This window comes from Pongo abelii, chromosome 12, assembly GCF_028885655.2.
Source record: "Pongo abelii isolate AG06213 chromosome 12, NHGRI_mPonAbe1-v2.0_pri, whole genome shotgun sequence".
NCBI classification, from domain to species: domain Eukaryota; kingdom Metazoa; phylum Chordata; class Mammalia; order Primates; family Hominidae; genus Pongo; species Pongo abelii.
In genome coordinates, this window is record NC_071997.2 from 15,116,599 (window position 1) to 15,143,475 (window position 26,877).

The following is a 26,877-nucleotide window of genomic DNA, read 5'->3' on the forward strand; positions in this document are numbered from 1 at the left end:
CTGGAAGACATCATTCCCAGTGAGAGAAAAGACACACAATGGAATACTCTATGGCCAGGAAAAGGAATGAGAGTCAGATACAGACTGCAGTGTGAATGATCGTTGAAGACATCAGGCCCATTGCGAGAAGAGACACACAATGGATTTCTATACAGCCAGGAAAAGGAATGAGGGTCAGATGCAGGCTGCTGCATGGATGAAACTTCAAGACCTCATGCCTAGTGAGAGAAGAGACACACAATGGAATACTACCCAGCCAATAAAAGGAATGAGGGTCACACACAGGCTGCAGCGTGAGTGAACCTGGAAGACACCAGGCCCAGTAAGAGAAGAAACACACAATGGAATACTATACGGCCAGGTAAAAGAATGAGGGTCAGACCCAAGCTACAGTGTGAATGAACCTTGAAGACATCCGGCCCAGTGAGAGAAGAGACACAAAATGGAACAATATACAGCCAGGATAAGGAATGAGGGTCAGATGCAGGCTGCAGCGTGAATGAACCTTGAATTCATCAGGCCCAGTGAGAGAAGAGACACACAATGGAATGCTACGCAGTCAGGAAGAGGAATGAGGGTCAGACGCAGGCTGCGGCACGGGTAAACCATGAAGACATCAGGCCCAGCGAGAGAAGAGACACACAATGGAATACTATACAGCCAGGAAAAGGAATGAGGGTCAGACGCAGGATGCGGCATAGGTGAACTTTGAAGACATCAGTCCCAGTGAGAGAAGAGACGCAGAGTGGAATACTATACAGCCAGGAAAAGGAATGAGGGTCAGATGCAGGCTGGAGTGTGAATGAACCTTGAAGACATCAGGCCCAGTGAGAGAAGAGGCACACAATGGAATACTACACAGCCAAGAAAAGGAATCAGGGTCAGATGCAGGCTGCAGTGTGAATGAACATGGAAGGTCTCAGCCCCAGTGAGAGAAGAGACACAGAGAGGAATACTATACAGCCAGGAAAAGGAATGATGGTCAGACGCAGGCTGCGGCATGAGTGAACTTTGAAGACATCAGGCCCAGTGGGAGAAGAGACAAACAATGGAATACCATAAAGCCAGGAAAAGGAATGAAGGTCAGACGCAGGCTGCGGCATGGGTGAACCTTGAAGACATCAGGCCCAGTGGTAGAAGAGACACACAATGGAATACTATACATCCAGGAAAAGGAATGAGGGTCAGACTCAGGCTGCGGCATGGGTGAACATTGAAGACATCAGGCCCAGTGGGAGAAGAGACACACAATGGAATACTATACATCCAGGAAAAGGAATGAGGGTCAGATGCAGGCTGCAGTGTGAATGAACCTGGAAGACATCAATCCCAGTAAGAGAAGAGACACACAATGGAATACTATACAGACAGGAAAAAGAATGAGGGTCAGACGCAGGCTACAGTGTGAATGAAACTTGAAGTCATCAGGCTCAGTAAGAGAACAAACAGTCAATGGAATACTATACCGCCAGGAAAAGGAATGAGGGTCAGACGCAGGCTGCGGCATGGGTGAAAAGTGAAGACAGCACGCACAGTGGGAGAAGAGACACACAACGAAATACCATATAGCCAGGAAAAGGAATGAGGGTGAGACACAGGCTGCAGTGTGGATGAACCTTAAGGCATCAGGCCCAGTGAGACAAGAGACACACAATGGAATACTATACAGCCAGGAAAAGGAATGAGGGTTAGACGCAGGCTACAGTGTGAATGAAACTTGAAGACATCAGGCCCAGTAAGAGAATACACACTCAATGGAATACTATACAGCCAGGAAAAGGAATGAGGTTCAGACGCAGGCTGCGGCATGGGTGAAAAGTGAAGACATCACGCACAGTGGGAGAAGAGACACACAAGGAAATACCATATAGCCAGGAAAAGGAATGAGGGTCAGATGCAGGCTGCAGTGTGAATGAAACAGGAAGATCTCAAGCACAGTGAGAAAAGAGACACAGAGTGGAATACTATACAGCCAGGAAAAGGAATCAGGGTCAGATGCAGGCTGCAGTGTGAATGAACCTGGAAGACATCAGGCCCAGTAAGAGAAGAGACACACAATGGAATAGTATATGGCCAGGAAAAGAAATGAATGTCAGATGCAGGCTGCAGTGTGAATGAACGTTGAACACATCAGGCCCAGTGTGAGAAGAGACACACAATGGAATACTACACAGCCAGGAAAAGGAATGAGGGTCAGAGGGAGGATGCAGCGTGGACGAACATTCAAGACCTCAGGCCTAGTGAGAGAAGAGACACACAATGGAATACTACACAGCCAGGAAAAGAAATGAGGGTCAGACACAGGCTGCAGTGTTAGTGAACCTGGAAGACTTCAGGCCCAGTAAGAGAAGAAACACACAATGGAATGCTATACAGCCAGTAAAAAGAATGACGGTCAGACACAGGCTGCATTGTTAATGAACCTTGAAGACATCAGACCCAGTGAGAGAAGAGACACAAAATGGAGTACTATACAGCCAGGAAAAGGAAAGAGGATCAGATGCAGGCTGCAGAGTGAAGGAAATTTGAATACATCAGTCCCAGTGAGAGAAGAGACACGCAATGGAATACTACACAGCCAGGAAAAAGAATGAGGGTCAGAAGCAGGCTGCGGCATGGGTGAACCTAGAAGACAAAAGGCCCAGTGAGAAAAGAGACACACAATGGAATACTATACAGCCAGGAAAAGGAATGAGGGTCAGATGCAGGCTGTGGCATGGGTGAACCCTGAAGACATCAGGCCCGGTGGGAGAAGAGACACACAATGGAATACTATATGTCCAGCAAAAACGAATGAGGCTCAGATGCAGGCTGCAGTGTGAATGAACCTGGAAGGTCTCAGGCCCAGTGAAGGAAGAGACACACAATGGAATACCATAGAGCAAGGAAAAGGAAAGAGGTTCAGAAGCAGGCTGCGGCATGGGTGAACATTGAAGACATTAGGCCCAGTGAGAGAAGAGACACACAATGGAATACTATACAGCCAGGAAAAGGAATGAGGGTCAGACGCAGGATGCAGTGTGAATGAAACTTGAAGACATCAGGCCCTGTAAGAGAAGAGACACTCAATGGAATACTACAGAGCCAGGAAAGGGAATGAGGGTCAGATGCAGGCTGCAGCGTGGATGAACCTTCAAGACCTCAGGCCTAGTGAGAGAAGAGACACACAACGGAATACTAAACAGCCAGGAAAAGGAATGAGGGTCAGACACACGCTGCAGTGTGAGTGAACCTGGAAGACATCAGGCCCAGTAAGAGAAGAGAGACACAATGGAATACTATACAGCCAGGAAAAGGAATGAGGGTCAGATACAGGCTGCGGCATGGGTGAACCTTGAAAACATCAGGCCCGGTGGGAGAAGAGACACACAATGGAATACTATATGGGAAGTTAAAACGAATGAGGGTCTGATGCAGGCTGCAGTGTGAATGAACATGGAAGATCTCACGCCCAGTGAAGGAAGAGACAAACAATGGAATACCATACAGCCAGGAAAAGGAATGAGGGTCAGACGCAGGCTGCGGCATGGGTGAACTTTGAAGTCATCAGGCCAAGTGTGAGAAGAGACAACCAATGGAATACCATAAAGCCAGGAAAAGGAATGAAGGTCAGACGCAGGCTGCGGCATTGGTGAACCTTGAAGACATCAGGCCCAGTGGTAGAAGAGACACCCAATGGAATACTATACATCCAGAAAAAGGAAAGAGGGTCACATGCAGGCTGCAGTGGGAATGAACCTGGAAGACATCAGGCCCAGTAAGAGAAGAGACACACAATGGAATACTATACAGACAGGAAAAGGAATGAGGGTCAGACGCAGGCTACAGTGTGAATGAAACTTGAAGTCATCAGGCCCAGTAAGAGAATAAACAGTCAATGGAATCCTATAAAGCCAGGAAAAGGAATGAGGGTCAGACGCAGGCTGCGGCATGGGTGAAAAGTGAAGACATCACGCACAGTGGGAGAAGAGACCCACAACGAAATACCATACAGCCAGGAAATGGAATGAGGGTCAGACACACGCTGCAGTGTGGATGAACCTTGAAGGCATCAGGCCCAGTGAGACAAGGGACACACTATGGAATAGTATACAGCCAGGAAAAGGAATGAGTGTCAGACGCATGCTGCGGCATGGGTGAACGTTGAAGCCATCAGGCCCGGTGGGAGAAGAGACACACAATGGAATACTATATGGCCAGCTAAAACGAATGAGGCTCATATGCAGGCTGCAGTGTGAATGAACTTGGAAGTTCTCAGGCCCAGTGAAGGAAGAGACACACAATGGAATACCATAGAGCAAGGAAAAGAAATGAATGTCAGATGCAGGCTGCAGGGTGAATGAACGTTAAACACATCAGGCCCAGTGAGAGAAAGACACACAATGGAATACTACACAGCCAGGAAAAGGAATGAGGGTCAGAGGGAGGATGCAGCGTGGACGAACATTCAAGACCTCAGGTCTAGTGAGAGAAGAGACACACAATGGAATACTACACAGCCAGGAAAAGAAATGAGGGTCAGACACAGGCTGCAGTGTTAGTGAACTTGGAAGTCATCAGGCCCAGTAAGAGAAGACACACACAATGGAATGCTATACATCCAGTAAAAAGAATGACGGTCAGACACAGGCTGCAGTGTTAATGAACCTTGAAGACATCAGACCCAGTGAGACAAGAGACAAAAAATGGAATACTATACAGCCAGGAAAAGGAAAGAGGATCAGATGCATGCTGCAGAGTGAAGGAAATTTGAATACATCAGGCCCAGTGAGAGGAGACACGCAATGTAATACTACACAGCCAGGAAAGAGAATGAGGGTCAGAAGCAGGCTGCGGCATGGGTGAACCTTGAAGACAAAAGGCTCAGTGAGAAAAGAGACACACAATGGAATACTATGCAGCCAGGAAAAGGAATGAGGGTCAGATGCAGGCTGTGGCATGGGTGAACCTTGAAGACATCAGGCCCAGTGGGAGAAGAGACACACAATGGAATACTATATGGCCAGGTAAAACGAATGAGGGTCAGATGCAGGCTGCAGTGTGAATGAATTTGGAAGATCTCATGCCCAGTGAAGGAAGAGACACACAATGGAATACCATAGAGCAAGGAAAAGGAAAGGGGTTCAGAAGCAGGCTGCGGCATGGGTGAACATTGAAGACATTGGGCCCGGTGAGAGAAGAGACACACAATGGAATACTATACAGCCAGGAAAAGGAATGAGGGTCAGACGCAGGATGCATTGTGAATGAAACTTGAAGACATCAGGCCCTGTAAGAGAAGAGACACTCAATGGAATACCACAGAGCCAGGAAAGGGAATGAGGGTCAGATGCAGGCTGCAGCGTGGATGAACGTTCAAGACCTCAGGCCTAGTGAGAGAAGAGACACACAATGGAATACTAAACAGCCAGGAAAAGGAATGAGGGTCAGACACAGGCTGCAGTGTGAGTGAACCTGGAAGACATCAGGCCCAGTAAGAGAAGAGACACACAATGGAATACTATACAGCCAGGAAAAGGAATGAGGGTCAGATGCAGGCTGCGGCATGGGTGAACCTTGAAAACATCAGGCCCGCTGGGAGAAGAGACACACAATGGAATACTATATGGCCAGTTAAAACGAATGAGGGTCAGATGCAGGCTGCAGTGTGACTGAACCTGGAAGATCTCACGCCCAGTGAAGGAAGAGACACACAATGGAATACCATACACCCAGGAAAAGGAATGAGGGTCAGAGGCAGGCTGCGGCATGGGTGAACTTTGAAGTCATCAGGCCAAGTGGGAGAAGAGACAAACAATGGAATACCATAAAGCCAGGAAAAGGAATGAAGGTCAGACGAGGGCTGCGGCATGCGTGAACCTTGAAAACATCAGGCCCAGTGGTAGAAGAGACACACAATGGAATACTATACATCCAGGAAAATGAATGAGGGTCAGACGCAGGCTGCGGCATGGGTGAACTTTGAAGACATCAGGCCCAGTGGGAGAAGAGACACACAATGGAATACTATACATCCAGAAAAAGGAATGAGGGTCAGATGCAGGCTGCAGTGGGAATGAACCTGGAAGACATCAGGCCCAGTAAGAGAAGAGACACACAATGGAATACTATACAGACAGGAAAAGGAATGAGGGTCAGACGCACGCTACAGTGTGAATGAAACTTGAAGTCATCAGGCCCAGTAAGAGAATAAACAGTCAATGGAATACTATACAGCCAGGAAAAGGAATGAGGGTCAGACGCAGGCTGCGGCATGGGTGAAAATGAAGACATCACGCACAGTGGGAGAAGAGACACACAACGAAATACCATATAGCCAGGAAAAGGAATGAGGGTCAGACTCAGGCTGCAGTGTGGATGAACCTTGAAGACATCAGGCCCAGTGAGACAAGAGACACACTATGGAATAGTATAGAGCCAGGAAAAGGAATGAGGTTCAGACGCACGCTACAGTGTAAATGAAACATGAAGACATCAGGCCCAGTAAGAGAATACACAGTCAATGGAATACTATACAGCCAGGAAAAGGAAAGAGGTTCAGACGCAGGCTGCAGCATGGGTGAAAAGTGAAGACATCACGCACAGTGGGAGAAGAGACACACAACGAAATACCATATAGCCAGGAAAAGGAATGAGGGTCAGATGCAGGCTGCAGTGTGAATCAAACAGGAAGATCTCAGGCACAGTGAGAGAAGAGACACAAAGTGGATTACTATACAGCCATGAAAAGGAAAGAGGGTCAGATGCAGGCTGCAGTGTGAATGAAACAGGAAGATCTCAGGCACAGTGAGAAAAGAGACACACAGTGGAATACTATACAGCCAGGAAAAGGAATGAGGGTCAGATGCAGGCTGCAGTGTGAATGAACCTGGAAGACATCAGGCCCAGTAAGGGAAGAGACACACAATGGAATACTATATGGCCAGGAAAACAAATAAATGTCAGATGCAGACTGCAGTGTGAATGAACGTTGAACACATCAGGCCCAGTGAGAGAAGAGACACACAATGGAATACTACACAGCCAGGAAAAGGAATGAGGGTCAGAGGGAGGATGCAGCGTGGACGAACATTCAAGACCTCAGGCCTAGTGAGAGAAGAGACACACAATGGAATACTACAGAGCCAGGAAACGAAATGAGGGTCAGACACAGGCTGCAGTGTTAGTGAACTTGGAAAACATCAGGCCCAGTAAGAGAAGACACACACAATGGAATGCTATACAGCCAGTAAAAAGAATGACGGTCAGACACAGGCTGCAGTGTTAATGAACGTTGAAGACATCAGACCCAGTGAGAGAAGAGACACAAAATGGAATACTCTACAGCCAGGAAAAGGAAAGAAGATCAGATGCAGGTTGCAGAGTGAAGGAAATTTGAATACATCAGGCCCAGTGAGAGAAGAGACACGCAATGGAATACTACACAGCCAGGAAAAAGAATGAGGGTCAGAAGCAGGCTGCGGCATGGGTGAACCTTGAAGACAAAAGGCACAGTGAGAAAAGAGACACACAATGGAATACTATACAGCCAGGAAAAGGAATGAGGGTCAGATGCAGGCTGCGGCATGGGTGAACCTTGAAAACATCAGGCCCGGTGGGAGAAGAGACACACAATGGAATACTATATGGCCAGTTAAAACGAATGAGGGTCAGATGCAGGCTGCAGTGTGAATGAACCTGGAAGATCTCACGCCCAGTGAAGGAAGAAACACACAATGGAATACCATACAGCCAGGAAAAGGAATGAGTGTCAGACGCAGGCTGCGGCGTGGGTGAACTTTGAAGTCATCAGGTCAAGTGGGACAAGAGAGAAACAATGGACTACCATAAAGCCAGGAAAAGCAATGAAGGTCAGACGCAGGCTGCGGCATGGAGGAACCTTGAAGACATCAGGCCCAGTGGTAGAAGAGACACACAATGGAATACTATACATCCAGGAAAAGGAATGAGGGTCAGACGCAGGCTGCGGCATGGGTGAACTTTGAAGTCATCAGGCCAAGTGGGAGAACAGACAAACAATGGAATACCATAAAGCCAGGAAAGGGAATGAAGGTCAGACGCAGGCTGTGACATGGGTGAAACATGAAGACATCAGGCCCAGTGCGAGAAGAGACACACAATGGAATACAATACAGACAAGAAAAAGAATGAGGGTCAGGCGCAGGCTACATTGTGAATGAAACTTGAAGTCATCAGGCCCAGTAAGAGAATAAACAGTCAATGGAATACTATACAGCCAGGAAAAGGAATGAGGGTCAGACGCAGGCTGCGGCATGGGTGAAAAGTGAAGACATCACGCACAGTGGGAGAAGAGACCCACAACGAAATACCATTTAGCCAGGAAAAAGTATGAGGGTCAGACGCATGCTGCGGCATGGTTGAACGTTGAAGCCATCAGGCCCAGTGGGAGAAGAGACACACAATGGAATACTATACAGCCAGGAAAAGGAATGAGGGTCTGATGCAGGCTGCGGCATGGGTGAACCTTGAACACATCAGGCCCGGTGGGAGAAGAGACACACAATGGAAAACTATATGGCCAGTTAAAACGAACGAGCGTGAGATGCAGGCTTCAGTGTGAATGAACCTGGAAGATCTCAGGCCCAGTGAAGGAAGAGACACACAATGGAATACCATAGAGCAAGGAAAAGGAAAGAGGTTCAGAAGCAGGCTGCGGCATGGGTGAACATTGAAGACATTAGGCCCAGTGAGAGAAGAGGCACAGAATGGAATACTATACAGCCAGGAAAAGGAATGAGGGTCAGACGCAGGATGCAGTGTGAATGAAACTTGAAGACATCAGGCCCTGTAAGAGAAGACACACTCAATGGAATACTACAGAGCCAGGAAAGAGAATGAGGGTCAGATGCAGGCTGCGGCATGGGTGAACCTTGAAGACAAAAGGCCCAGTGAGAGAAGAGACACACAATGGAATACTATACAGCCAGGAAAAGGAATGAGGGTCAGATGCAGGCTGTGGCATGGGTGAAACTTGAAGACATCAGGCCCAGTGGGAGAAGAGATACACAATGGAATACTATATGTCCAGTTAAAACGAATGAGGGTCAGATGAAGGCTGCAGTGTGAATGAACCTGGAAGATCTCACGCCCAGTGATGGAAGACACACACAATGGAATACCATTCAGCCATGAAAAGGAATGAGGGTCAGACGCAGGCTGCGGCATGGGTGAACTTTGAAGTCATCAGGCCAAGTGGGAGAAGAGACAAACAATGGAATACCATAAAGCCAGGAAAAGGAATGAAGGTCAGACGCAGGCTGCGGAATGGGTGAACCTTGAAGACATCAGGCCCAGTGGTAGAAGAGACACACAATGGAATACTATACAGACAGGAAAAGGAATGAGGGTCAGACGCAGGCTACAGTGTGAATGAAACTTGAAGTCATCAGGCCCAGTAAGAGAATAAACAGTCAATGGAATACTATACAGCCAGGAAAAGGAATGAGGGTCAGACGCAGGCTGCGGCATGGGTGAAAAGTGAAGACATCACGCACAGTGGGAGAAGAGACCCACAACGAAATACCATACAGCCAGGAAATGGAATGAGGGTCAGACACAAGCTGCAGTGTGGATGAACCTTGAAGGCATCAGGCCCAGTGAGACAAGGGACACACTATGGAATAGTATACAGCCAGGAAAAGGAATGAGGGTCAGACGCATGGTGCGGCATGGGTGAACGTTGAAGCCATCAGGCCCAGTGGGAGAAGAGACACACAATGGAATACTATACAGCCAGGAAAAGGAATGAGGGTCTGATGCAGGCTGCGGCATGGGTGAACCTTGAACACATCAGGCCCGGTGGGAGAAGAGACACACAATGGAATACTATATTGCCAGCTAAAACGAATGAGGCTCAGATGCAGGCTGCAGTGTGAATGAACCTGGAAGATCTCAGGCCCAGTGAAGGAAGAGACACACAATGGAATACCATAGAACAAGGAAAAGAAATGAATGTCAGATGCAGGCTGCAGTGTGAACGAACGTTGAACACATCAGGTCCAGTGAGAGAAGAGACACACAATGGAGTACTTCACAGCCAGGAAAAGGAATGAGGGTCAGAGGGAGGATGCAGCGTGGAGGAACATTCAAGACCTCAGGCCTAGTGAGAGAAGAGACACACAATGGAATACTACACAGCCAGGAAAAGAAATGAGGGTCAGACACAGGCTGCAGTGTTAGTGAACTTGGAAGACATCAGGCCCAGTAAGAGAAGACACACACAATGGAATGCTATACAGCCAGTAAAAAGAATGACGGTCAGACACAGGCTGCAGTGTTAATGAACCTTGAAGACATCACACCCAGTGAGAGAAGAGACACAAAATGGAATACTCTACAGCCAGGAAAAGGAAAGAAGATCAGATGCGGGTTGCAGAGTGAAGGAAATTTGAATACATCAGGCCCAGTGAGAGAAGAGACACGCAATGGAATACTACACAGCCAGGAAAAAGAATGAGGGTCAGAAGCAGGCTGCGGCATGGGTGAACCTTGAAGACAAAAGGCACAGTGAGAAAAGAGACACACAATGGAATACTATACAGCCAGGAAAAGGAATGAGGGTCAGATGCAGGCTGCGGCATGGGTGAACCTTGAAAACATCAGGCCCGGTGGGAGAAGAGACACACAATGGAATACTATATGGCCAGCTAAAACGAACAAGCGTCAGATGCAGGCTTCAGTGTGAATGAACCTGCCAGATCTCAGGCCCAGTGAAGGAAGAGACACACAATGGAATACCATACAGCCAGGAAAAGGAATGAGGGTCAGAAGAAGGCTGCGGCATGGGTGAAGTTTGAAGTCATCAGGCCAAGTGGGAGAAGAGACAAACAATGGAATACCATAAAGCCAGGAAAAGGAATGAAGGTCAGACGCAGGCTGCGGCATGGGTGAACCTTGAAGACATTAGGCCCATTGAGAGAAGAGACACACAATGGAATACTATACAGCCAGAAAAAGGAATGAGGGTCAGACGCAGGATGCAGTGTGAATGAAACTTGAAGACATCAGGCCCTGTAAGAGAAGAGACACTCAATGGAATACTACAGAGCCAGGAAAGGGAATGAGGGTCAGATGCCGGCTGCAGCGTGGATGAACCTTCAAGACCTCAGGCCTAGTGAGAGAAGAGACACACAATGGAATACTAAACAGCCAGGAAAAGGAATGAGGGTCAGACACAGGCTGCAGTGTGAATGAACTTGGAAGACATCAGGCCCAGTAAGAGAAGAGACACACAATGGAATACTATACAGCCAGGAAAAGTAATGAGGGTCAGACGCAGGCTACAGTGTGAATGAAACTTGAAGTCATCAGGCCCAGTAAGAGAATAAACAGTCAATGGAATACTAAACAGCCAGGAAAAGGAATGAGGGTCAGACGCAGGCTGCGGCATGGGTGAAAAGCGAAGACATCAGGCCCAGTGGGAGAAGAGACACACAATGGCATACTGTACATCCAGGAAAAGCAATGAGGGTCAGATGCAGGCTGCGGCATGGGTGAAAAGTGAAGACATCACGCATAGTGGGAGAAGAGACCCACAACGAAATACCATATAGCCAGGAAAAGGAATGAGGGCCAGACACAGGCTGCAGTGTGGATGAACCTTGAAGGCATCAGGCCCAGTGAGACAAGAGACACACTATGGAATACTATACAGCGAGGAAAAGAATGAGGGTGAGACGCAGGCTACAGTGTGAATGAAACTTGAAGACATCAGGCCCAGTAAGAGAATACACACTCAATGGAATACTATACAGCCAGGAAAAGGAATGAGGGTCAGACGCACCCTGCGGCATGGGTAAACTTTGAAGACATCAGGCCCAGTGGGAGAAGAGACACACAACGAAATACCATATAGCCAGGAAAAGGAATGAGGGTCAGATGCAGGCTGTAGTGTGAATGAAACAGGAAGATCTCAGGCACAGTGAGAGAAGAGACACAAAGTGGAATACTATAAAGCCAGGAAAAGGAATGAGGGTCAGATGCAGGCTGCAGTGTGAATGAAACAGGAAGATCTCAGGGACAGTGAGAAAAGAGACACGCAGTGGAATACTATACATCCAGGAAAAGGAATGAGGGTCAGATGCAGGCTGCAGTGGGAAAGAACATGGAAGACATCAGACCCAGTAAGAGAAGATACACACAATGGAATACTATATGACCAGGAAAAGAAATGAATGTCAGATGCAGGCTGCAGTGTGAATGAACGTTGAACACATCAGGCCCAGTGAGAGAAGAGACACACAATGGAATACTTCACAGCCAGGAAAAGTAATGAGGTTCAGAGGCAAGATGCAGCATGGACGAACATTCAAGACCTCAGGCCTAGTGAGAGAAGAGACACACAATGGAATACTACACAGCCAGGAAAAGAAATGAGGGTCAGACACAGGCTGCAGTATTAGTGAACCTGGAAGACATCATGCCCAGTAAGAGAAGACACACACAATGGAATGCTATACAGCCAGTAAAAAGAATGACGGTCCGACACAGGCTGCAGTGTTAATGAACCTTGAAGACATCAGACCCAGTGAGAGAAGAGACACATAATGGAATACTATAGAGCGAGGAAAAGGAAAGAGGATCAGATGCAGGCTGCAGAGTGAAGGAAATTTGAATACATCAGGCCCAGTGAGAGAAGAGACACGCAATGGAATACTACACAGCCAGGAAAAAGAATGAGGGTCAGAAGCAGGCTGCGGCATGGGTGAACCTTTAAGACAAAGGGCCCAGTGAGAAAAGAGACACACAATGGAATACTATAAAGCCAGGAAAAGGAATGAGGGTCAGATGCAGGCTGCGGCATGGGTGAACCTTGAAGGCATCAGGCTCGGTGGGAGAAGAGACACACAATGGAATACTATATGGCCAGCAAAAACGAATGAGGCTCAGATGCAGGCTGCAGTGTGAATGAACCTGGAAGATCTCAGGCACAGTGAAGGAAGAGACACACAATGGAATACCATAGAGCAAGGAAAAGGAAAGAGGTTCAGAAACAGGCTGCGGCATGGGTGAACATTGAAGACATCAGGCCCAGTGAGAGAAGAGACACACAATGGAATACTAAACAGCCAGGAAAAGGAATGAGGGTCAGACACAGGCTGCAGTGTGAGTGAACCTGGAAGACATCAGGCCGAGTAAGAGAAGAGACACACAATGGAATACTATACAGCCAGGAAAAGGAATGTGGGACAGATGCAGGCTGCGGCATGGGTGAACCTTGAAAACATCAGGCCCGGTGGGAGAAGAGACACACAATGGAATACTATATGGCCAGTTAAAACGAATGAGGGTCAGATGCAGGCTGCAGTGTGAATGAACCTGGAAGATCTCACGCCCAGTGAAGGAAGAGACACACAATGGAATACCATACAGCCTGGAAAAGGAATGAGGGTCAGACGCAGGCTGCGGCATGGGTGCACTTTGAAGTCATCAGGCCAAGTGGGAGAAGAGACAAACAATGGAATACCATAAAGCCAGGAAAAGGAATGAAGGTCAGACGAGGGCTGAGGCATGGGTGAACCTTGAAGACATCAGGCCCAGTGGTAGAAGAGACACACAATGGAATACTTTACATCCAGGAAAAGGAATGAGTGTCAGACGCAGGCTGCGGCATGGGTGAACTTTGAAGACAACAGGCCCAGTGGGAGAAGAGACACACAATGGAATACTATACATCCAGAAAAAGGAATGAGGGTCAGATGCAGGCTGCAGTTGGAATGAACCTGGAAGACATCATGCCCAGTAAGAGAAGAGACACACAATGGAATACTATACAGACAGGAAAAGGAATGAGGGTCAGACTCAGGCTACAGTGTGAATGAAACTTGATGTCATCAGGCCCAGTAAGAGAATAAACAGTCAACGGAATACTATACAGCCAGGAAAAGGAATGAGGGTCAGACGCAGGCTGCAGCATGGGTGAAAAGTGATGACATCACGCACAGTGGGAGAAGAGACCCACAACGAAATACCATATAGCCAGGAAAAAGTATGAGGGTCAGACTCAGGCTGCAGTCTGGATGAACCTTGAAGGCATCAGGCCCAGTGAGACAAGAGACACACTATGGAATAGTATACAGCCAGGAAAAGGAATGAGGGTCAGACGCATGCTGCGGCATGGGTGAACGTTGAAGCCATCAGGCCCAGTGGGAGAGGAGACACACAATGGAATACTATACAGCCAGGAAAAAGAATGAGGGTCTGCTGCAGGCTGCGGCATGAGTGAACCTTGAACACATCAGGCCCGGTGGGAGAATAGACACACAATGGAATACTATATGACCAGCTAAAACGAACGAGCGTCAGATGCAGGCTGCAGTGTGAATGAACCTGGAAGATCTCAGGCCCAGAGAAGGAAGAGACACACAATGGAATACCATACAGCGAGGAAAAGGAATGAGGGTCAGAAGCAGGCTGTGGCATGGGTGAACATAGGAGACATTAGGCCCAGTGAGAAAAGAGACACGCAATGGAATACTATACAGCCAGGAAAAGGAATGAGGGTCAGATGTAGGCTGCAGTGTGAATGAAACTTGAAGACATCAGGCCCAGTAAGAGAACAGACACTTAATGGAATACTCTACAGCCAGGAAAAGGAATGAGGGACAGACCCAGGCTGCGGCATGGGTGACCCGTGAAGACATCAGGCCCACTGGGAGAAGAGACACACAATGAAACACCATACAGCCAGGAAATGGAATGAGGGTCAGATGCAGGCTGTCTCATGGGTGAACCTTAAAGTCATCAGGCCCAGTGTTAGAAGAGACACACAATGGAATACTATACAGCCGGGAAAAGGAATGAGGGTCAGACGCAGGCGGCGGCATGGGTGAACTTTGAAGACATCAGGCCCAATGGGAGGAGAGACACACAATGGAATACTGTAGAGCCAGGAAAAGGAATGAGGGTCAGATTCAGGCTGCAGTGTGAATGAACCTGGAAAATCTCAGGCCCAGTGAGAGAAGAGACGCACAGTGGAACACTATACATCCAGGAAAAGAATGAGGGTCAGATGCAGGCTGCGGCATGGATTAACCTTGAAGACATTAGGCCCGGTGGGAGAAGAGACAGACAATGGAATACTATATGGGCAGCTGAAACGAACGAGCGTCAGATGCAGGCTGCAGTGTGAATGAACCTGCAAGATCTCAGGCCAAGTGAAGGAAGAGACACATGATGGAATACCATACAGCCAGGAAAAGGAATGAGGGTCAGAAGAAGGCTGTGGCATGGGTGAACTTTGAAGTCATCAGGCCAAGAGGGAGAAGAGACAAACAATGGAATACCATAAAGCCAGGAAAAGGAATGAAGGTCAGACGCAGGCTGCGGCATGGGTGAACCTTGAAGACATCAGGCCCAGTGGTAGAAGAGACACACAATGGAATACTATACATCCAGGAAAAGGAATGAGGGTCAGACGCAGGCTGCGGCATGGGTGAACTTTGAAGACATCAGGCCCAGTGGGAGAAGAGACACACAATGGAATACCATATAGCCAGGAAAAGAAATGAGGGTCAGATGCAGGCTGCAGTGTGAATGAAACAGGAAGATCTCAGGCACAGTGAGAGAAGAGACACAAAGTGGAATACTATACAGCCAGGAAAAGGAATGAGGGTCAGATGCAGGCTGCAGTGTGAATGAAACAGGAAGATCTCAGGCACAGTGAGAAAAGAGACACACAGTGGAATACTATACAGCCAGGAAAAGGAATGAGGGTCAGATGCAGGCTGTAGTGTGAATGAACATGGAAGACAGCAGGCCCAGTAAGAGAAGAGACACACAATGGAATACTATATGGCCAGGAAAAGAAATGAATGTCAGATGCAGGCTGCAGGGTGAATGAACGTTGAACATATCAGGCCCATTGAGAGAAGAGACACACAATGGAATACTACACAGCCAGGAAAAGGAATGAGGGTCAGAGGCAGGATGCTGCGTGGACGAACATTCAAGACCTCAGGCCTAGTGAGAGAAGAGACACACAATGGAATACTACACAGCCAGGAGAAGAAATGAGGGTCAGACACAGGCTGCAGTGTGAGTGAACCTGGAAGACATCAGGCGCAGTAAGAGAAGAGACACACAATGGAATACTATACAGCCAGGAAAAGGAATGAGGGTCAGATGCAGGCTGCAGCATGGGTGAACATTGAACACATCAGGCCCTGTGGGAGAAGAGACACACAATGGAATACTAAATGGCCAGTTAATAAGAATGAGGGTCAGATGCAGGCTGCAGTGTGAATGAACCTGGAAGATCTCATGCCCAGTGAAGGAAGAGACACACAATGGAATACCATACAGCCAGGAAAAGGAATGAGGGTCAGACGCAGGCTGCGGCATGGGTGAACTTTGAAGTCATCAGGCCAAGTGGGAGAAGAGACAAACAATGGAATACCATAAAGCCAGGAAAAGGAATGAAGGTCAGACGCAGGCTGCGGCATGGGTGAACCTTGAAGACATCAGGCCCAGTGGTAGAAGAGACACACAATGGAATACTATACATCCAGGAAAAGGAATGAGGGTCAGACGCAGGCTGCGGCATGGGTGAACTTTGAAGTCATCAGGCCCAGTGGGAGAAGAGACACACAATGGAAAACTATACATCCAGAAAAAGGAATGAGGGTCAGATGCAGGCTGCAGTGGGAATGAACCTGGAAGACATCAGGCCCAGTAAGAGAAGAGACACACAATGGAATACTATACAGACAGGAAAAGGAATAAGGGTCAGACGCAGGCTACAGTGTGAATGAAACTTGAAGTCATCAGGCCCAGTAAGAGAATAAACAGTCAATGGAATACTATACAGCCAGGAAAAGGAATGAGGGTCAGACGCAGGCTGCGGCATGGGTGAAAAGTGAAGACATCACGCACAGTGGGAGAAGAGACCCACAACGAAATACCATATAGCCAGGAAACAGTATGAGGGTCAGACACAGGCTGCAGTGTGGATGAACCTTGAAGGCATCAGGCCCAGTGAGACAAGAGACACACTATGGAATAGTATACAGCCAGGAAAAGGAATGAGGGTCAGACGCATGCTGCGACATGGGTGAACGTTGAAGGCATCAGGCCCAGTGTGAGAAGAGACACACAATGGAATACTATACAGCCAGGAAAAGGAATGAGGGTCTGATGCAGGCTGCGGCATGGGTGAACCTTGAACACATCAGGCCCGGTGGGAGAAGAGACACACAATGGAATACTATATGGCCAGCTAAAACGAACGAGCGTCAGATGCAAGCTGCAGTGTGAATGAACCTGGAAGATCTCAGGCCCAGTGAAGGAAGAGACACACAATGGAATACCATACAGTGAGGAAAAGGAATGAGGGTCAGAAGCAGGCTGTGGCATGGGTGAATATAGGAGACATCAGGCCCAGTGAGAAAAGAGACACGCAATGGAATACTATACAGCCAGGAAAAGGAATGAGGGTCAGATGTAGGCTGCAGTGTGAATGAAACTTGAAGACATCAGGCCCAGTAAGAGAACAGACACTTAATGGAATACTCTACAGCAAGGAAAAGGAATGAGGGAGAGACCCAGGCTGCGGCATGGGTGACCCGTGAAGACATCAGGCCCACTGGGAGAAGAGACACACAATGAAATACCATATAGCCAGGAAATGGAATGAGGGTCAGATGCAGGCTGTCTCATGGGTGAACCTTAAAGGCATCAGGCCCAGTGGTAGCAGAGACACACAATGGAATACTATACAGCCGGGAAAAGGAATGAGGGTCAGACGCAGGCTGCGGCATGGGTGAACTTTGAAGACATCAGGCCCAATGGGAGGAGAGACACACAATGGAATACTGTAGAGCCAGGAAAAGGAATGAGGGTCAGATTCAGGCTGCAGTGTGAATAAACCTGGAAAATCTCAGGCCCAGTGAGAGAAGAGACGCATAGTGGAACACTATATATCCAGGGAAAGGAATGAGGGTCAGATGCAGGCTGCGGCATGGATTAACCTTGAAGACATCAGGCCCGGTGGGAGAAGAGACAGACAATGGAATACTATATGACCAGCTAAAACGAATGAGGGTCAGATGCAGGCTGCAGTGTGAATGAACCCGGAAGATCTCACGCCCAGTGAAGGAGGAGACACACAATGGAATACCAAAGAGCCAGGAAAAGGAATGAGGGTCAGACGCAGGCTGCGGCATGGGTGAACTTTGAAGTCAAAAGGCCAAGTGGGAGAAGAGACAAACAATGGAATACCATAAAGTCAGGAAAAGGAATGAAGGTCAGACGCAGGCTGCGGCATGGGTGAACCTTGAAGACATAAGGCCCAGTGGTAGAAGAGACACACAATGGAATACTATACATCCAGGAAAAGGAATGAGGGTCAGACACAGGCTGCAGCATGGGTGAACTTTGAAGACATCAGGACCAGTGGGAGAAGAGACACACAGTGGAATACTATACATCCAGAAAAAGGAATGAGGGTCAGATGCAGGCTGCAGTTGGAATAAACCTGGAAGACATCAGGCCCAGTAAGAGAAGAGACACACAATGGAATACTATACAGACAGGAAAAGGAATGAGGGTCAGACGCAGGCTACAGTGTGAATGAAACTTGAAGTCATCAGGCCCAGTAAGAGAATAAACAGTCAATGGAATACTATACAGCCAGGAAAAGGAATGAGGGTCAGACGCAGGCTACGGCATGGGTGAAAAGTGAAGACATCACGCACAGTGGGAGAAGAGACCCACAACAAAATACCATATAGCCAGGAAAAAGTATGAGGGTCAGACACAGGCTGCAGTGTGGATGAACCTTGAAGGCATCAGGCTCAGTGAGACAAGAGACACACTATGGAATAGTATACAGCCAGGAAAAGGAATGAGGGTCAGACGCATGCTGCGGCATGGGTGAATGTTGAAGCCATCAGGTCCAGTGGGAGAAGAGACACACAATGGAATACTATACAGCCAGGGAAAGGAATGAGGGTCTGATGCAGGCTGCGGCATGGGTGAACCTTGAACACATCAGGCCCGGTGGGAGAAGAGACACACAATGGAATACTATATGGCCAGCTAAAACGAACGAGCGTCAGATGCAGGCTGCAGTGTGAATGAACCTGGAAGATCTCAGGCCCAGTGAAGGAAGAGACACACAATGGAATACCATAGAGCAAGGAAAAGGAAAGAGGTTCAGAAGCAGGCTGCGGCATGGGTGAACATTGAAGACATTAGGCCCAGTGAGAAAAGAGACACGCAATGGAATACTATACAGCCAGCAAAAGGAATGAGGGTCAAATGTAGGCTGCAGTGTGAATGAAACTTGAAGACATCAGGCCCAGTAAGAGAACAGACACTTAATGGAATACTCTACAGTCAGGAAAAGGAATGAGGGACAGACCCAGGCTGCGGCATGGGTGACCCGTGAAGACATCAGGCCCACTGGGAGGAGAGACACACAATGGAATACTAAACAGCCAGGAAAAGGAATGAGCGTTAGACACAGGCTGCAGTGTGAGTGAACCTGGAAGACTTCAGGCCCAGTAAGAGAAGAGACACACAATGGAATACTATACAGCCAGGAAAAGGAATGAGGGTCAGATGCAGGCTGCGGCATGGGTGAACCTTGAAAACATCAGGCCCGGTGGGAGAAGAGACACACAATGGAATACTATATGGCCAGTTAAAACGAATGAGGGTCAGATGCAGGCTGCAGTGTGAATGAACCTGGAAGATCTCACGCCCAGTGAAGGAAGAGACACACAATGGAATACCATACAGCCAGGAAAAGGAATGAGGGTCAGACGCAGGCTGCGGCATGGGTGCACTTTGAAGTCATCAGGCCAAGTGGGAGAAGAGACAAACAATGGAATACATAAAGCCAGGAAAAGGAATGAAGGTCAGACAAGGGCTGCGGCATGGGTGAACCTTGAAGACATCAGGCCCAGTGGTAGAAGAGACACACAATGGAATACTATACATCCAGGAAAAGGAATGAGTGTCAGACGCAGGCTGCGGCATGGGTGAACTTTGAAGACATCAGGCCCAGTGGGAGAAGAGACACACAATGGAATACTATACATCCAGAAAAAGGTATGAGGGTCAGATGCAGGCTGCAGTGGGAATGAACCTGGAAGACATCAGGCCCAGTAAGAGAAGAGACACACAATGGAATACTATACAGACAGGAAAAGGAATGAGGGTTAGACTCAGGCTACAGTGTGAATGAAACTTGAAGTCATCAGGCCCAGTAAGAGAATAAACAGTCAATGGAATACTATACAGCCAGGAAAAGGAATGAGGGTCAGACGCAGGCTGCGGCATGGGTGAAAAGTGAAGACATCACGCACAGTGGGGGAAGAGACCCACAACGAAATACCATATAGCCAGGAAAAAGTATGAGGGTCAGACTCAGGCTGCAGTGTGGATGAACCTTGAAGGCATCGGGCCCAGTGAGACAAGAGACACACTATGGAATAGTATACAGCCAGGAAAAGGAATGAGGGTCAGACGCATGCTGCGGCATGGGTGAACGTTGAAGCCATCAGGCCCAGTAGGAGAAGAGACACACAATGGAATACTATACAGCCAGGAAAAGGAATGAGGGTCTGCTGCAGGCTGCGCCATGGGTGAACCTTGAACACATCAGGCCCGGTGGGAGAAGAGACACACAATGGAAAACTATATGGCCAGCTAAAACGAACGAGCGTCAGATGCAGGCTGCAGTGTGAATGAACCTGGAAGATCTCAGGCCCAGTGAAGGAAGAGACACACAATGGAATACCATACAGCGAGGAAAAGGAATGAGGGTCAGAAGCAGGCTGTGGCATGGGTGAACATAGGAGACATCAGGCCCAGTGAGAAAAGAGACACGCAATGGAATACTATCAAGCCAGGAAAAGGAATGAGGGTCAGATGTAGGCTGCAGTGTGAATGAAACTTGAAGACATCAGGCCCAGTAAGAGAACAGACACTTAATGGAATACTCTACAGCCAGGAAAAGGAATGAGGGACAGACCCAGGCTGCGGCATGGGTGACCCGTGAAGATATCAGGCCCACTGGGAGAAGAGACACACAATGAAATACCATACAGCCAGGAAATGGAATGAGGGTCAGATGCAGGCTGTGTCATGGGTGAACCTTAAAGGCATCAGGCCAAGTGGTAGAAGAGACACACAATGGAATACTATACAGCCGGGAAAAGGAATGAGGGTCAGACGCAGGCTGCGGCATGGGTGAACTTTGAAGACATCAGGCCCAATGGGAGGAGAGACACACAATGGAATACTGTAGAGCCAGGAAAAGGAATGAGGGTCCGATTCAGGCTGCCATGGGAATGAACCTGGAAAATCTCAGGCCCAGTGAGAGAAGAGACGCACAGTGGAACACTATACCTCCAGGAAAAGGAATGAGGGTCAGATGCAGGCTGCGGCATGGATTAACCTTGAAGACATCAGGCCCGGTGGGAGAAGAGACAGACAATGGAATACTATATGGCCAGCTAAAACGAACCAGCGTCAGATGCAGGCTGCAGTGTGAATGAACCTGCAAGATCTCAGGCCCAGTGAAGGAAGAGACACACAATGGAATACCATACAGCCAGGAAAAGGAATGAGGGTCAGAAGAAGGCTGCGGCATGGGTGAACTTTGAAGTCATCAGGCCAAGTGGGAGAAGAGACAAACAATGGAATACCATAAAGCCAGGAAAAGGAATGAAGGTCAGACGCAGGCTGTGGCATGGGTGAACCTTGAAGACATCAGGCCCAGTGGCAGAAGAGACACACAATGGAATACTACACATCCAGGAAAAGGAATGAGGGTCAGACGCAGGCTGCGGCATGGGTCAACTTTGCAGTCATCAGGCCCAGTGGGAGAAGAGACACACAATGGAATACTATACATCCAGAAAAAGGAATGAGGGTCAGATGCAGGCTGCAGTGGGAATGAACCTGGAAGACATCAGGCCCAGTAAGAGAAGAGACACACAATGGAATACTATACAGACAGGAAAAGGAATGAGGGTCAGACGCAGGCTACAGTGTGAATGAAACTTGAAGTCATCAGGCCCAGTAAGAGAATAAACAGTCAATGGAATACTATACAGCCAGGAAAAGGAATGAGGATCAGACGCAGGCTGCGGCATGGGTGAAAAGTGAAGACATCACGCACAGTGGGAGAAGAGACCCACAACGAAATACCATATAACCAGGAAAAAGTATTTGGGTCAGACACAGGCTGCAGTGTGGATGAACTTTGAAGGCATCAGGCCCAGTGAGACAAGAGACACACTATGGAATAGTATACAGCCAGGAAAAGGAATGAGGGTCAGACGCATGCTGCGGCATGGGTGAACGTTGAAGCCATCAGGCCCAGTGGGAGAAGAGACACACAATGGAATACTATACAGCCAGGAAAAGGAATGAGGGTCTGATGCAGGCTGCGGCATGGGTGAACCTTGAACACATCAGGCCCGTTGGGAGAAGAGACACACAATGGAATACTATATGGCCAGCTAAAACGAACGAGCGTCAGATGCAGGCTGCAGTGTGAATGAACCTGGAAGATCTCAGGATCAGTGAAGGAAGAGACACACAATGGAATACCATCCAGCGAGGAAAAGGAATGAGGGTAAGAAGCAGGCTGCGGCATGGGTGAACATAGGAGACATCAGGCCTAGTAAGAAAAGAGACACGCCATGGAATACTATACAGCCAGGAAAAGGAATGAGGGTCAGATGCAGGCTGCAGTGTCAATGAACATTGAAGACATCAGACCCAGTGAGAGAAGAGGCACACAATGGAATACTACACAGCCAAGAAAAGGAAGCCGGGTCAGATGCAGGCTGCAGTGTGAATGAACCTGGAAGATCTCAGGCACAGTGAGAGAAGAGACACAGAGAGGAATACTATACAGCCAGGAAAAGGAATGAGCGTCAGACGCAGTCTGCGGCATGGGTGAACTTTGAAGACATCAGTCCCAGTGGGAGAAGAGACAAACAATGGAATAGCATAAAGCCAGGAAAAGGAATGAAGGTCAGACGCAGGCTGCGGCATGGGTGAACCTTGAAGACATCAGGTCCAGTGGTAGAAGAGACACACAAAGGAATACTATACATCCAGGAAAAGGTATGTGGGTCAGACGCAGGCTGCGGCATGGGTGAACTTTGAAGACATCAGGCCCAGTGGGAGAAGAGACACACAATGGAATACTATACAGCCAGGAAAAGGAATGAGGGTCAGATGTAGGCTACAGTGTGAATGAAACTTGAAGACATCACGCCCAGTAAGAGAACAGACACTTAATGGAATACTAAACAGCCAGGAAAAGGAATGAGAGACAGACCCAGGCTGCGGCATGGGTGACCCGTGAAGACATCAGGCCCACTGGGAGAAGAGACACACAATGAAATACCATACAGCCAGGAAATGGAATGAGGGTCAGATGCAGGCTGTGTCATGTGTGAACCTTAAAGGCATCAGGCCCAGTGGTAGAAGAGACACACAATGGAATACTATACAGCCGGGAAAAGGAATGAGGGTCAGACGCAGGCTGCGGCATGGCTGAACTTTGAAGACATCAGGCCCAATGGGAGGAGAGACACACAATGGAATACTGTAGCGCCAGGAAAAAGAATGGGTGTCAGATTCAGGATGCTGTGTGAATGAACCTGTAAAATCTCAGGCCCAGTGAGAGAAGAGACGCACAGTGGAACACTATACATCCAGGAAAAGGAATGAGGGTCAGATGCAGGCTGCGGCATGGATTAACCTTGAAGACATCAGGCCCGGTGGAAGAAGAGACAGACAATGGAATACTATATGGCCAGCTAAAACGAACGAGCGTCAGATGCAGGCTGCAGTGTGAATGAACCTGCAAGATCTCAGGCCCAGTGAAGGAAGAGACACACAATGGAATACCATACAGCCAGGAAAAGGAATGAGGGTCAGAATAAGGCTGCGGCATGGGTGAACGTTGAAGCCATCAGGCCCAGTGGGAGAAGAGACACACAATGGAATACTATACAGCCAGGAAAACGAATGAGGGTCTGATGCAGGCTGCGGCATGGGTGAACCTTGAACACATCAGGCCCGGTGGGAGAAGAGACACACAATGGAGTACTCTATGGCCAGCTAAAACGAACGAGCGTCAGATGCAGGCTGCACTGTGAATGAACCTGGAAGATCTCAGGCCCAGTGAAGGAAGAGACACACAATGGAATACCATACAGCCAGGAAAAGGAATGAGGGTCAGAAGCAGGCTGCGGCATGGGTGAACATTGAAGACATCAGGCCCAGTGAGAGAAGAGACACAGAATGGAATACTATACACGCAGGAAAAGGAATGAGGGTCAGACGCAGTCTGTTGTGTGAATGAAACTTGAAGACATCAGGCCCAGTGTTAGAAGAGACACACAATGCAATACTATACAGCCAGGAAAAGGAATGAGGGTTACACCCAGGCTGCGGCATGGGTGAACGTTGAAGATATCAGGCCCAGTGGGAGAAGAGACACACCGTGGAATACTATACAGCCTGGAAAAGGAATGAGTGTCAGACGCAGGCTGCAGTGTGAATGAACCTGGAAGACATGAGGCCCAGTGAGAGAAGAGACACAGAATGGAATACTATACAGGGAGGAAAAGGGATGAGGGTCAGACGCAGGCTGCTGTGTGAATGAACCTGGAAGACATCAGGCCCAGTGGTAGAAGAGACACACAATGGAATACTATACAGCCAGGAAAAGGAATGAGGGTTACACCCAGGCTGCAGCATGGGTGAACGGTGAAGATATCAGGCCCAGTGGGAGAAGAAACACACAGTGGAATACTATACAGCCAGGAAAAGGAATGAGGGTGAGATGCAGGCTGCAGTGTGAATGAACCTGGAAGATCTCAGGCCTAGTGAGAGAAGAGACACACAGTGTAATACCATACAGCCAGGTAAAGGAATGAGTGTCAGATGCAGGATGCAGTGTGAATGAACCTGGAAGACATCAGTCCCAGTGAGAGAAGAGACACACAATGGAATACTCTATGGCCAGGAAAAGGAATGAGAGTCAGATACAGACTGCAGTGTGAATGAACGTTGAAGACATCAGGCCCATTGCGAGAAGAGACACACAATGGATTTCTATACAGCCAGGAAAAGGAATGAGGGTCAGATGCAGGCTGCCGCATGGATGAAACTTCAAGACCTCATGCCTAGTGAGAGAAGAGACACACAATGGAATACTACCCAGCCAATAAAAGGAATGAGGGTCAGACACAGGCTGCAGCGTGAGTGAACCTGGAAGACACCAGGCCCAGTAAGAGAAGAAACACACAATGGAATACCATACGGCCAGGTAAAAGAATGAGGGTCAGACCCAAGCTACAGTGTGAATGAACCTTGAAGACATCCGGCCCAGTGAGAGAAGAGACACAAAATGGAACAATATACAGCCAGGATAAGGAATGAGTGTCAGATGCAGGCTGCAGCGTGAATGAACCTTGAATTCATCAGGCCCAGTGAGAGAACAGACACACAATGGAATACTACGCAGTCAGGAAGAGGAATGAGGGTCAGACGCAGGCTGCGGCACGGGTGAACCATGAAGACATCAGGCCCAGCGAGAGAAGAGACACACAATGGAATACTATACAGCCAGGAAAAGGAATGAGGGTCAGACGCAGGCTGCGGCATAGGTGAACATTGAAGGCATCAGGCCCAGTGAGAGAAGAGACGCACAGTGGAATACTATGCAGCCAGGAAAAGGAATGAGGGTCAGATGCAGGCTGGAGTGTGAATGAACCTTGAACACATCAGGCCCAGTGAGAGAAGAGACACACAATGGAATAATACGCAGTCAGGAAGAGGAATGAGGGTCAGACGCAGGCTGCGGCATGGGTGAACCATGAAGACATCAGGCCCAGCGAGAGAAGAGACACACAATGGAATACTATACAGCCAGGAAAAGGAATGAGGGTCAGACGCAGGCTGCGGCATAGGTGAACTTTGAAGGCATCAGGCCCAGTGAGAGAAGAGACGCACAGTGGAATACTATGCAGCCAGGAAAAGGAATGAGGGTCAGATGCAGGCTGGAGTGTGAATGAACCTTGAACACATCAGGCTCAGTGAGAGAAGAGACACACAATGAAATAATACGCAGTCAGGAAGAGGAATGAGGGTCAGACGCAGGCTGCGGCATGGGTGAACCATGAAGACATCAGGCCCAGCGAGAGAAGAGACACACAATGGAATACTATACAGCCAGGAAAAGGAATGAGGGTCAGACGCGGACTGCGGCATAGGTGAACTTTGAAGACATCAGGCCCAGTGAGGGAAGAGACGCAGGGTGGAATACTATACAGCCAGGAAAAGGAATGAGGGTCAGATGCAGGCTGCAGTGTGAATGAACCTTGAAGACATCAGGCCCAGTGAGAGAAGAGGCACACAATGGAATACTACACAGCCAAGAAAAGGAATCAGGGTCAGATGCAGGCTGCAGTGTGAATGAACCTGGAAGGTCTCAGGCCCAGTGAGAGAAGAGACACAGAGAGGAATACTATACAGCCAGGAAAAGGAATGATGGTCAGACGCAGACTGCGGCATGGGTGAATTTTGAAGACATCAGGCCAAGTGGGAGAAGAGACAAACAGTGGAATACCATAAAGCCAGGAAAAGAAATGAAAGTCAGACGCAGGCTGCGGCATGGGTGAATCTTGAAGACATCAGGCCCAGTGGTAGAAGAGACACACAATGGAATACTATACATCCAGGAAAAGGAATGAGGGTCAGATGCAGGCTGCAGTGTGAATGAACCTGGAAGACATCAGGCCCAGTAAGAGAAGAGACACACAATGGAATACTATATAGACAGGAAAAGGAATGAGGGTCAGACGCAGGCTACAGTGTGAA